Raw genomic sequence first — 12,949 nt, 5'->3', positions numbered from 1 at the left:
ATCATGAAAGGGTATTGAATTTTGTCACTTTCTATATCTATTGAGACAGGATCATGTAATTTTTTCCTTCATTCTATTAATATGGGCTATCATATTAATTGATTTTTGAATGTTGAACCATCCTTTGCAGGGATAAATATCACCTGGTCATGGTATATGATCTTTTTAACATGCTATTGAATTCAGTTTGCCAGTATTTTATTGAGGATTTTTGCATCTATGTTCATCAGGGATATTGGCCTGTAGTTTTCTTGTGGTGTCCTGTCTTTGTCTGGCTTTGGTAGCAAGGCAATGTTGGTTTCATAAAATGAATTTTGGAAGTGTTTCCTTCTCTTCAATTTTTTTTTTTGTAAGAGTTTGAAAAGATGGGTATCAATTCTTCTTTATTTATTTTTATTTTTATTTATTTAATTTATTTTTTATTATTATGTTATGTTACTCACCATACATTACATCATTAGTTTTTGATGTAGTGTTCCATGATTCATTGTTTAAATGTTTGATATAATTCACCAGTGAAATCATCTGGTCCTGGGCTTTTCTTTGTTGGGAATTTTTAAATTACTGATTCAGTTTCCATATTAGTTATCAATCTGTTCAGACTTTCAGTTTCTTCATGATTCAGTGTTGGTAGATTGTATGTCTAGGAATTTATCCATTTCTTCTACGTTATCCTGTTTGTTGGGGTACGGTTTTTCATCCTAGTCTTTTATGATCCTTTTTATTTCTGTGACATCAGTTGTAATGTCTCCTTTTTCACTTCTGATTTTACTTATTTTAGTCTTCTCTCTTTTTTTTTTAGTAAGTCCAGCTTGTCAATTTTGTTTATACTCTCAAAATACCACCTCTTCATTTTGTCAAATTTTTCTTGTTTTCTATTCTATATTTCATTTGTTTCTGCTCAAATCTTTATTATTCTTTTCCTTCTGATAACTTTGGGCTCAGTTTGTTCTTTTTATGGTTCCTTGAGGTATAAAGTTAAGTTGTTTTTTATTTTGAGGTCTTTCTTCTTAATTAGCATAGATACTTATCACTGTAAGCTTCCCTCTTAGTATTGCTTTTACTGCATCACATAAGTTTTGATAAGTTATGTTTTTGTTTCCATTTGTCTCAAGATGTTTTCTAATTTCTCTTTTACTTCCTCTTTTACCCATTGGTTATTTAAGATTATGTTGTTTAAGTTCCACACATGTGTGAATTTTCCAGTTTTTCTTCTGCTATTGATTTTTAGTTTGATTCCACTGTGGTTGGAAAGATTCTTGGTTTGATTTCAGTCTTCTTAAATGTGTTAAGACTTGTTTTTTGACCTAACATGTGATCTATCCTGGAGCATCTTCTGTGTGTGCTTGAGAAGAATGAGAATTCTTCTGCTATTTGGTGGAATATTCTGTATGTCATTCATTCAGTGATTCATTCTTTTATTCATTTAGGCAACAAACATGTGTCAAGTACCTTCTAATCTGCAGACACTGTTCTAGATATTTGGAAGATGTTAGTGAACAAAACAAAGATCCCTGCCTTCAAAGAACTCACTTTCTAGTTGGAGGAGACCTAAAAGAAGCAATAAACATGAAAAGTAAGTAATGCATAGTATTCTGAAAGTGATAAATGTGTTGACTCTTGACTACCAGAAAAATCTGTTGACTAAGCAAAATAAAGTTTATTTGATCTACTGTAGTAAGGGAGAACACTACCTTGACAGAGGTAGTAGTGTCTCAAATGTGACAGATCCGTAAAGGCTGTTTATCATGTTTGGGGCCTGGAATCAAGTGGTTTGGTTTAAGATGTATCTTTCAAGGTGGAAAATCCGCTGGGATTGGACAGAGTTTGTAATATAATAGGATTAGTGGAAGGATTCTTGAAAAGTAAACTGTTGTTTGATAAGTGTGAACAGTCTATTGCCTGATAGGAGAGATAATTGCCCAGATGAGTACTGTTGGGTTCAGTCAGTTTGCATTTCCTGAAACAAAGACTGAAGCTGTTTATTGGATTAGAGTATTATCTTCTGGGACAAAAATGTCCTGTGTCATGTTCATATTGGGGTTTCAGGTTTCGGTTCTGATGGGTAAATCTCTGTGGATGCAGATGGCCTTAATTCTCAAATGCTGTGGAAGAAAGAAAATGGAGAACATCAGATAAAGTTATTGACATGCCAGGGGGTGGGCAAATTATAGCATTAAATTGGGTGGTCAGCATTGGCCTTGCAGTGGAGGTGAATTAGGAATAAAGACTTGTAGATGGTAAGAGAGTTAGCTAAGTTCGATGTCTGGTTTGTCTACTTTATTATATTTCTCTAGATTTAGCCTGGGTTGAAGTTTAATCTAAGCTGAGTTCTATATTTTATAGTGGTCAAAAAAATCCTACTTTGTCCTTACTTTTTGCCAAGAATTTCTAATGGAAAATATGTTTTGGGTTTGAATTTTCTGTAAATTCTCTCAGTATGCAGCTTTATTTCAGTTGGAGAAAGTTGGTTTAAATGTAGGTAAATAAGAAGTTCAAGGAAGGGTAAGGTGTTAAATTTAAACATTTGTCATAAGATCGATTTTGAAATTCTTTTCTCCTTTCATCTCACTTTTAGTTAACTGAGGTGTGCTTTAAATCTGCAAAGGAGACTTTTTTTCTTTTTCTAACCTGTCTTAATTTCTGTCCATTAGCAATGTCCATTAAGATAACCATTAGCGATGTCCATTAAAATAACCATTAAAATAACCAACTGGGTAATTTTTGCTTTTGCTTAACAAAACACTATATTCTCCAGTTTTTCTTTGTTTCCATAACCTTTCTAGAAATTTGTTTCAACTTTTACATTTTAAGAAATATTTCATGTTGTGGATATTTTTTCTTTTTCAATCTTACAATCTTGGTGACCACTTAGCAGGAAGATTTGTATTGTCCCTCAACCAGTATCGTGGGAAAATCTACCTTGAAATGGATCTATTTAATTTTTTCAATAGCTAATGTAAGCCAGGTAGATACTTTTTGTTCTTCCCATAAGCCACTATATTCAGAAAGGAAATAATTGGGAATGAATTATTCTCATTTATAATTCAGCAAGAGATTTTTTTTGAGATTTTCTTTCCTTTTCACAATGAAGACTATTTGTCATAGCAAAGCTAAAAACCAACACACTGCAGTCCAGTGTTAGATTTATCTTTGAGCCATAAATGGACTTTTCTTTATTGAATAGATTACTGAAACATAGATGCACTCTACTAGGCATATGTTATTAAGGCACACTGTGTAACACTGGGATTTCAAATGAAAGAGACAACACATATGTTGAATCACATCAGATGTGGGTTGAAGAAGAGAACTTATGGTGTCATTCTTTCTGTAGTTATAACAATATAAATTCATCCAAATTCAGCAGAAAGAGAATCTTATTTCTCTCCCAATAGAATATGAGTTAAAATTAGAGCAGGTACTGATATACTAATTTGCACTGCTGAACACACAGTGGGTAGTCATTAAATATTTGTCGAGTGATTAATTGACTTCTATTCTTACAGTTGGAGAAACAGATGAGTGATACATCATTCTGATTTTGTCCTTGGCTCTGTCACACAAGTTTATGCCACTTAGTTTTCCATTACCATGTACCTTCCACCCTAACATATCCTTGTGAGCCTGGGCTCGAGATTAGAGGTGAAAAAATTTCATTCTAACATGGAAACATGCATTTCAGACTTTTTAAATTCTCCTTAACTAGTTCTATATTTTATTGGTATTATTAAGTCTTTAGATTTGTACTTTTTATTGCCTAGTAAAATTTTACCTAAATCTTTTTTCCTTTTGCCCCTATCTGTGTTATATTTGTATTAGTTCTCATATATGTAACTACCATTGATTGGAATCTTCCTAAGTCTTACAATAGTTCTACCATTATTTGGATTTTCCAGATAAGGAAGCTGAGAATTAAGGATGGAAAGGAGGTTGTCTAGTTTCATAAACATAGCTATTATTTTTTCCAAATACTCTTTATGTCAGAAGAGTTGACCTGAGTTGATACTGCTAATATAATTGTTCTTGTTCATCTGCTTACCAGCCATATTGCCTTCAAGCTCCTCAGGGACAGTGAGACATTTCCTCTGAATGGGGGACTTAGATATCACTGGAGGACCACTCTTTGGTGGCCTAACCTAATTTCTCCTTTTTGATCAAGAGGCATATCTTCCATTAGAAACAAGTATCAATAAGCTTGAATAACTAGAGTCTCCTAATATCCTCAAGATTTGTACAACCCACAGTTAGCAGAAAACTCAGAATCCTTACTTAGTGCCTCCTAAGAAATTGTCTGGCTGACCTGAGTATGGACACAGCTAAGCTAGATCACTATGCTTGTAGCCAAAAGTCAGAATAATCTAAATCTCACACATGCTTGTCATGGTATAATCTTTTTCTAAAGGATACAGCAACCCAGGCATCATCCCAGTCAACACCCACTGGTAAAGTGGCTAGAAACTGTGACATATTGCTAGCTAATTCTTTGCAAGTCTTCTGCAGCAAGAGACTCAAGTGAAAGAATTTGTGAGGGTTATCTAAAGAAATAAAGGCCTATGATTTTGTTGCTTGTGTATGCCATCAAAAAGGGAGCAATTACGAAATTCCGTATAATTCAAACTATTTGTTAGTTTTAAATAAAATCCATCATCTTACAAAGTCCTTGGCCAATTATTTCAACAAGTAAAATGGTTGCCATGCATCACGGAAAATAAGATTAATACTTTTACAAGTCACATTTCCCATATTTACTTGTGTTCTATTTTTCCACTAATTTCCCTGTTCAACCTAATTTACCCTTGTGCCCATGGGGCAATTCTAATGTACATTGCTTGGAGAAGCCATGACAAACTTTTCTTGACATTAAATTGCTTACAAAAATACAACTGCTGTGTATTCAAGCTCAGTATGGCTATAAGTTTGAGCATAGTAAACACTTCTGCTAGACTTCCTATTAGGAATTTTACAGTGAGAGGTGTTTACTAAAAAATAAACAAAATATATTTTCTTCTTTTTTTTTTTTAAAGATTTTATTTATTTATTTGACAGAGAGAGATAGTGAGAGCGGGAACACAAGCAGGGGGAGCGGGAGAGGGAGAAGCAGGCTTCCCGCTGAGCAGGGAGCCAAATACGGGACTCGATTCCAGGACCCTGGGATCATGACCTGAGCCGAAGGCAGACACTTAACGACTGAGCCACCCAGGCTCCCAACAAAATATATTTTCAAGTCAGAAATAGATTTTATACTTGTCATGGTTAAGTGACAATGAATAAGAAATATGTGGGCAGAAATAACATTACCCATTTGCATTTAAGAAACCCAATCATGGTCAATTGTGTTCGCCGTTATTACAAATTGCTCCTCAAGGTCCCTGAGTTTCAGGTCGTCTGGGCCACACAGGGCAAAATGATAAAATAGGTGAATTTGCCTTGACAAAAAATTCTTTCTTCTCTTGCTTTTAGTAGGGCTTCTGCTTTCATTATTCCTTTAAGCTCCTTCATTCAGTTATTATCTTTACACTTTAGTGTGAATTAACTTCTTGTATTCCTTTCCTGGTATATTTTCATTTTAATTCTCTTCTCTGACTGTGTTATTGGAGACTTTACCTACAGTTGCAGGAAATATAGGACTCTGATCTAGTTTCTGTTATGTAGACTGGATATATGTTAGTATGCATTTCAAACTTTTTCTAATTTCTTTAGAAAGAATGTATAGCATTAGCTGCAGTTTCTCTCCTAATATCCTCTTCTCATTCCAGATTATATTTATGACTAAATGTATATTTATTTGCTTTAAATTGAAGAACATAGCACTTTCTTGTAGATCATCACTGCAATAATTGTTTTTCTTATCTCTCTTCACATTTCACCTTAAAATAAATAAACTTTTCCATTTCTAAACTTTACCTGGTCTCCTCTTTGTTACATTTTCACAAATCTATTATTTTAAGCATTTTTCAGTGGCACACCATATATGCTAAAGGAAAAAATAGCCTCTATAAGAACTTGAATACATCTCTTGATGGTCAATAGCACATTAGTATTATTGATAAAACTCATAATATTTTTATTTTAAAGGAAGGACATAATATCTCAAAGGTAAATGTCAGTACAGATAAAAACAAAGACATCATGGGACAAATAAAAATTTAAGTTAGAAAAAAAAGCACTGAATTTTAAATGTTTTTCCATCTTCTCAAATGATGATTAGTATGGTATTATTGGTTATGAGGGCTCAGCAATTTGGAAAAAAGATTGCTCTTCTTTCTCAGTGCTTTAATTAGAAGAGACAAACAAGATAAGCCCTCCATTGAAATACAGTGAAGTTCTTTTCCTTCCAAAGTGCTTCTGTGGTGGTGCCCACTTTGATTTCATTGCAGTCTTTCAGGCTCCACCCTCAAGCATGGTTTTGCTGCTCTGATCGTTAATATTTTTTTTTTTTTAAGATTTTATTTATTTATTAGAGAGAGAGAATGAGAGATAGAGAGCATGAGAGGGAAGAGGGTCAGAGGGAGAAGCAGACTCCCCGCCGAGCAGGGAGCCCGATGTGGGACTCGATCCCGGGACTCCAGGATCATGACCTGAGCCGAAGGCAGTCGCTTAACCAACTGAGCCACCCAGGCGCCCTCTGATCGTTAATATTGACATAAAACCATCAATACACAAGATAACTTCTATAAATAGGATAAATGTGTTGTCGAAAATTATGGAAAATATAATGCTACATACAATGGCAGTTTTCAATTTACCCAGCCTTTGTCTGCTTCTCTCTCCAGTTTTATACACACACACACACACTCATACCAAGGAGACCCTGAGAATATGGTAAAACTCTAAGTTCACTGTACGTTGGGGAGGTGATAGCCAGAGTTTACCAAGAAGCAGGCTTTGGAGAATTAGTAAACACTCCTGGAAGGGAAGGGGCACTACTTGCATGCCATAGCTCTTAAGCAAATTTTTGAGGATGTGTTCATGTCATATCCATCCCCATCTCAGAGGTCTGCCCTGACTTATTTTGAGAACCACTGAAGCTCTGTTTATTTTCAGGGACTCAGTTTCCTTTGGGTTTTCTCCTCCCAACTTGCATGAACACACCATTCTGTCCAATATTCTCAGCTTATGTAGTATATTCCTCACTGTATTTGCATACACTCTCTGTGTGTAGTTGTCACACCCTTTATATTTACTCACATCTCAATCCTTTAGTCTCTGCTTGCCTAGCTTCTCCACTGGTGAACTCACTGGCTCTTGCCACTTATACAGTTCAGATCTATTATTTACCTCATTTCTTCAGATTGCCCAAACCCTAGATACCATACCTATCTTCCCAGACAGGCCATATCCTGATTCCTTGATAAGCATTTGCAATTAGGAAAGAATTTAAGAAGCTCCATTCTATCTATTCCAGTTTGGCTGAGACTTTGCTGTGACTCACCTTCCTTATCTTTGGACTGAGGATACAGTCATTGAACCATTCTTGCTGGGAGACTCATCTGGAACATTTGTCCTTTTTCTGATTACTGAGACTTTCACATAGCTCTTATGTCACAGTTCCCTCTGACAGAGAATAGGTCTGTTATACCTGATTTTGGGAAGCCAGGATCACGTTTTGTGCTTCCATTTATAAAACTTGGCTTGTGTATGTTGCCATTTCATGTTTTACACTAAAATCCTGAATCTTCCCCAAAGATCCATTTAAGCCCAGGGGCCTCACTTCCTTCCTAGGGATGGAGGCCAGCTCTTAACATCTAGCAACCCACCCTGATGCCTATTGTCAATGTTGGTTTTAGCATATCACTACCACCTAATTCTCTCATTGCTGTTTTCACCTACCTCTTGGCACATTTCATACTCCTTAGAAATTGAAGGCTTGTTAATTATGCAGTCATGCTTGAGACTGCATGATCCCTTGGCCACTGTGTCTTGCCCTTCCAGACTCTGCCATTTTCAAAGCTTGTTTCCATGCCTGTCCAGTTCTGTGGGTTTTATGTCTACCACCATTTCTCACTTGACTGTCTTATTTTAAGTAAACAACTATACCATGCCAATTAGGCCTTAGATGTGAGAACATATCTTGCTTCATATGCTGAAACACCAATCATATTTCATAGCAATTTTAATGTACTACTGACATAGAGACAATCTTTTTTTGAAATTCATCACAGAATAGAATCATTGAGAAAGCTCACTTTGCTTTTTCCTCCCACTGTTGTTTTGTCCTCCCCTTAGTCCATACCTCTATGATTTCACCAAGTCATCCATCTCTGATTTTGCCCACTGTCTATCAGTGGCTACCATTCTTCACCAAAGTCAGAGATGTGTAGTTACTTGGTAGGCAAGACCTTGTACTATTCCTAGAATGAAATGTGATTCAGAAGGATCTTTAGCCTTCATTCAAAACAGGAGAACTAGATACTGGATTTGCTTCCATATCTTGGCAGTTGTAGCTGAATGGATAAAGATGTGATGTTTGTATGTATGTGTATGCATATATATGATGGAATATTTTTCAGCCATAAAAAGATCTTGGTATTTTTGACAATGTGGATGGACCTAGAGGGTATTATGTTAAATGAAATAAGTTAGATAGAAAAAGACAAATGCCATGTGATTTCACTTACATGTGGAATCTAAAAAACAAAACAAATGAATAAACAAACAAAAAGCAGAGTCAGAGAACAAACTGATGGTTGTCAAATGGGAAGGAGGTGGGAGATGAGCAGAATCGGTGAAGGGGAACGAGAGATAAAGGCTTCCAGTTATAGAATAAGTAAGTCATGAGAATAAAAGGTATAGCATAGGGAATATGTCAATGGCACTGTAATAGCATTGTATGGTGACAGAAGGTAGGTACACTTGTGGTGAGCACAGCATAACATGGAGACTCATCAAATCAGTATGTTGTACATCTGAAACTAATGTAACACTGTGTGTCAACAGTACTCAAAGCAAACAAAACAAAAGAAAACAAACAGATAAATAGAACAGGAGAATTGTTCATCTTCCTGAGTATCATCTCAGACTGTCTTGTTACTAAGCTGTCATTCTTTAAATTCAAGTCCATAGTCTTACATTTTTAGCTGACTAGGTTGCTGCATAAGTTGGAGGAAAGATATCCCCAAAAGAAAGCTATCTGGAGGAGTACAGCAGTCTCCTATTCAAGATGCCCTGAGAATATGCTGGAAGAAGGGATTGGAATATCAACCTACTGACTACTTCATTCTTTTGTACAAAGAATATTATTTTTCACAATTTCAAAAAATTAATGAAAATTACCTCAGGTGCATGTATTAGATTGACAAAGTCTGCAATATGTTTCAATTTGCCCAAATTATTATGCGTATGTTATACACATATATAATAATTATATTTATTTGTTATTTATAATATCTTATATAAATCTCAATATTACAGAAGGATAAAATAGGAAAATTTGTAAAACCTAGTATTATTGAAATCTGGTACCTAAAATTGTAGAAATATGTCTTAAGTTGATATAGAAGCAAACTCATATTAGAATTAACATGAAATTAGAAGCTTGATCCTCTGCTTATAATGGCTATGCATATATTGGCACCATAATTGGTTCTAAGTCATGGTTGGATTTTATAAAACTGAGGATTTGTGGGACTCATGTGTTGATAACACCTAGATATATCTGCAAATTATGTTATATTATGAACTGCTTCTATTCTCTTCTACATTATATCTACTACATTATCTTCTAAAAGCACATTCAGGTAAATGCAGTCTTAACTAAGTTTTGTCTAAATTAGGTGACTATTGAGAAAATATATAATGAATTCATATATCATATATTTAGCATAATGAATTAAAGTTATAGAGTTTTCTAATTTATCAATATATTAGGAGTTATAAAATTAATTGTATGGAATTTGTCAATGTATTGATATATTAGGAGTTGTGAAATTAAAAATATTTAATGGTGGCTACCATTTGTCAAGTGCTTAGCATGTATTAGGTATTTTATCTGTATGAAATTGGTTCATCCCAGAACCACACTATAAGGCAGATAATTATTTTACAGATGAAGAAACCAAGATTTAGAGAGATTAAAGATCATGACTACATCACTGAGATAAGGAGGAAAGGAGCTGGGACTTTGCCAGCCTTGTATTTTTACATCATTTTTCACATTATTTACATCATTACCTCAAACACTCCAGACAGAGAACAAGGAATAAGGCTCATGACCACTTATTAACATCGAGGACATCTATACATCAGCATTTTGGTATGGAAATATGCAAACAAAATCCAATCCTGATTAAATATTCAGTGAAAGTGATTTATGATTCAATGCCAGTATCAAGTAGGTGAAATGAGAGTGTTTGAAGCTACATAAAGGTATGAGGCAGAATAGCCACTGAGACTCTACACTAGATCTCATACAAGTTCAACTCCAGATCGGCATGTCAGCTGAGAATAGCACAGTTCACATGGACCTGCTCTGTTAGAAGCAGTAGGGTCTATACCCTTACCCGCCATTGGAAGAGAACAGAATGGGAAGCACAAGAATGGGTCTGTTTGTCAAATCACCACACACCCCACCCCAGGGGAGTCTACGATAAAGACCAGTAAATGGAGGAAACACAATAACTTCTAATGTCTTCACCATTATCAAGGCCATTAAAAAGATGCAAAAAGCACAACAACTAACCACATTCATAAATAGTAAACTAGCCTTGGAGAAGGCAGTAAGAACTCAGTCTCATAAGTAACTAGATGTATGTTAATTTTCTTGGAAGGAGAAGTAGACAAATATAAAACATTAATCACCATCTCAGGAGTGATTTATTTTGCATATATGCCTGCAGAGAAAAGGAAAGCTGTTTGCTTTTGGTAGTCTTCCAGCTCCTGCTTCCTTCTTGATCATCAGGGGGCTGCATTCATACATCTTCCATATGTCAATAATAGATTAGCCCTGATGTGGCCATCCTCTGCTTTTGTGTGTGCAGCCAGAATCCACTGACTTTCATGGACAGATGGTGGTGAGTTTGGTACTTGTGATAAAGCTTTATCACAAACAGTATGATGCAAGAACTGCCAGATGCTCAAGTTATTATTTCTCCTCTATTGTATATGAATGTTCCCCTTTCTTATTTTCTTTCCTCCTCCAGCTTTCATGAGATATAATTGACATATAACATTGCATAATTTTAAGGTGTGCAACATGATGATATGATACACATATATATTGTGAGATGTTTACACAATAAGGTTAGTTAACATATCCATCACTCCACATAGTTACCATTATTCTGTTTGTGTGGTAAGAACTTTTAAAGTTCTATTTAAGATCTATTAGTAACTTTTAAGTATATAATACAGTATTTTTAACTATAGTCACCATGCTGTACATTAGATCCCCAGAACTTATTCATCTTATAACTGGAAGTTTGTACTCTTTGACCATCTTCACCCATTTCCATTTCCCCACCCTCAACCCCCTCCCACTGGCAACCACCAAATCTAACTTCTGTTTCTATGAATTTGATTTTATAAGTGTGAGTGTGTGTTTTGGGTTCCACATACAAGTGAGATCATACAGTAATTGTCTTTATCTTACTTTACATAATACTCTCTAAGTTCACCCATGCTGTTGTAAATGGCAAGATTTTATTCTTTTTTATTGTTGAATAATATTTCATTATATATGATTATCTCTATCTCTATCTCTATATCTACATATAAAATTCATCCACTGATGTACATTTAGATTGTTTTCATGTCATGGCTATTATGAATAATGCTGCAATGAACATGGGGGTGCAGATTTCTTTTTGAGATAATAATTTCATTTCCTTTGTCTATATACCTAGAAGTGGGATTGCTGGATCCCACTTAGGGGATAGAATAATAAGTAATTCTATTTTTTATTTTTTTGAGGAACCTCCATATTCTTTCCCATAGTGGCTACACCAATTTACATGTCCGCCAAGAGAGCACAGGGGCTCTTCACAACCTTGCCAGCACTTGTTATCTCTTGTCATTTGGTAGTTATCATTCTAACAGATGTGAAGTGATATCTCATTTTGGTTTTGATTTGCACTTCTTTCTCTGATGATTAGTGATGTTGAGCAACTTTTTCATGTACCTGTTGGCTCTTTGTGTATCTTCTTTGGAATAATGTCTTAGCTTTGCGCAGTGGCAGTATTGTAGCCAATGAGGTTTATCTGAGGCGCGATTATTGCTAATTGGAATAATGTCTTTTCAAGTCCTTTGTGAATGGGCTCCCTTCTAAGAAAATGTGGCTTTAATCAAAAATATGACTTTCTGAATTTATTGAGTGACATAGATCAGTATGTACATTGTATCCCAATTTAGGGAATCATGTTCCCATTAAGACTGATTGAGAAGTTCATCTAATATATTGATAAAATATAACTTTCATAGTCAGCTTGAGTTTTAGTCTACTTGAGTGTCTCTGTGTCAAGATTTTTAGAAATAAAAGAAAACTTTAAAATTTAAAACTAACTCAAGCTACCCAGGAAATAACAATTTTATCTATACAAAGACCACCATGAGAACCCACTAGCAAAATCCAACATACCAAACCTGAAACCAAGAAGAGGGCTGTGGAGAGAAGGGTAGCTGGTGGGATGCCATTAGTTTGACTTTTTATTTTACCAGAAAATACCCAACTGCAAAATGTAATCACAGGAAAAAAGATTTTACAAAGGGCTAATATAAGGTAACTGCCTATTTTTGGAATTGTTTGGTCATAATTTTCAAAATGACCAACTCCAAAATACAATTCCTTGTTGCAACCTTGCTGACGCTCATGTTTCTGATAGAAAGTTGTAAATTACATATATTCTGTAATGCATATTTTTAAGCTTGTACAAATGAAAATCTGGTCTCTTAAAATTTATCAGGACATTATAACATTTGTAACTATTTTATTACTGCTCAAGACCTTGTTGCA

General features: G+C 35.0%; 1 pseudogene; it reads left to right on the top strand.

Annotated features, from left to right (window-relative positions):
- The first annotated feature begins 12,157 nt into the window (after nt 1-12,157).
- Nucleotides 12,158-12,290, top strand: LOC113918975 (annotated as a pseudogene).
- The last annotated feature ends 659 nt before the right edge of the window (nt 12,291-12,949 follow it).

This window comes from Zalophus californianus, chromosome 1, assembly GCF_009762305.2.
Source record: "Zalophus californianus isolate mZalCal1 chromosome 1, mZalCal1.pri.v2, whole genome shotgun sequence".
In the NCBI taxonomy this organism is placed as follows: domain Eukaryota; kingdom Metazoa; phylum Chordata; class Mammalia; order Carnivora; family Otariidae; genus Zalophus; species Zalophus californianus.
The sequence above is the reverse complement of the archived record's forward strand: the minus strand, read 5'-3'. Positions and strand labels throughout refer to the sequence as shown.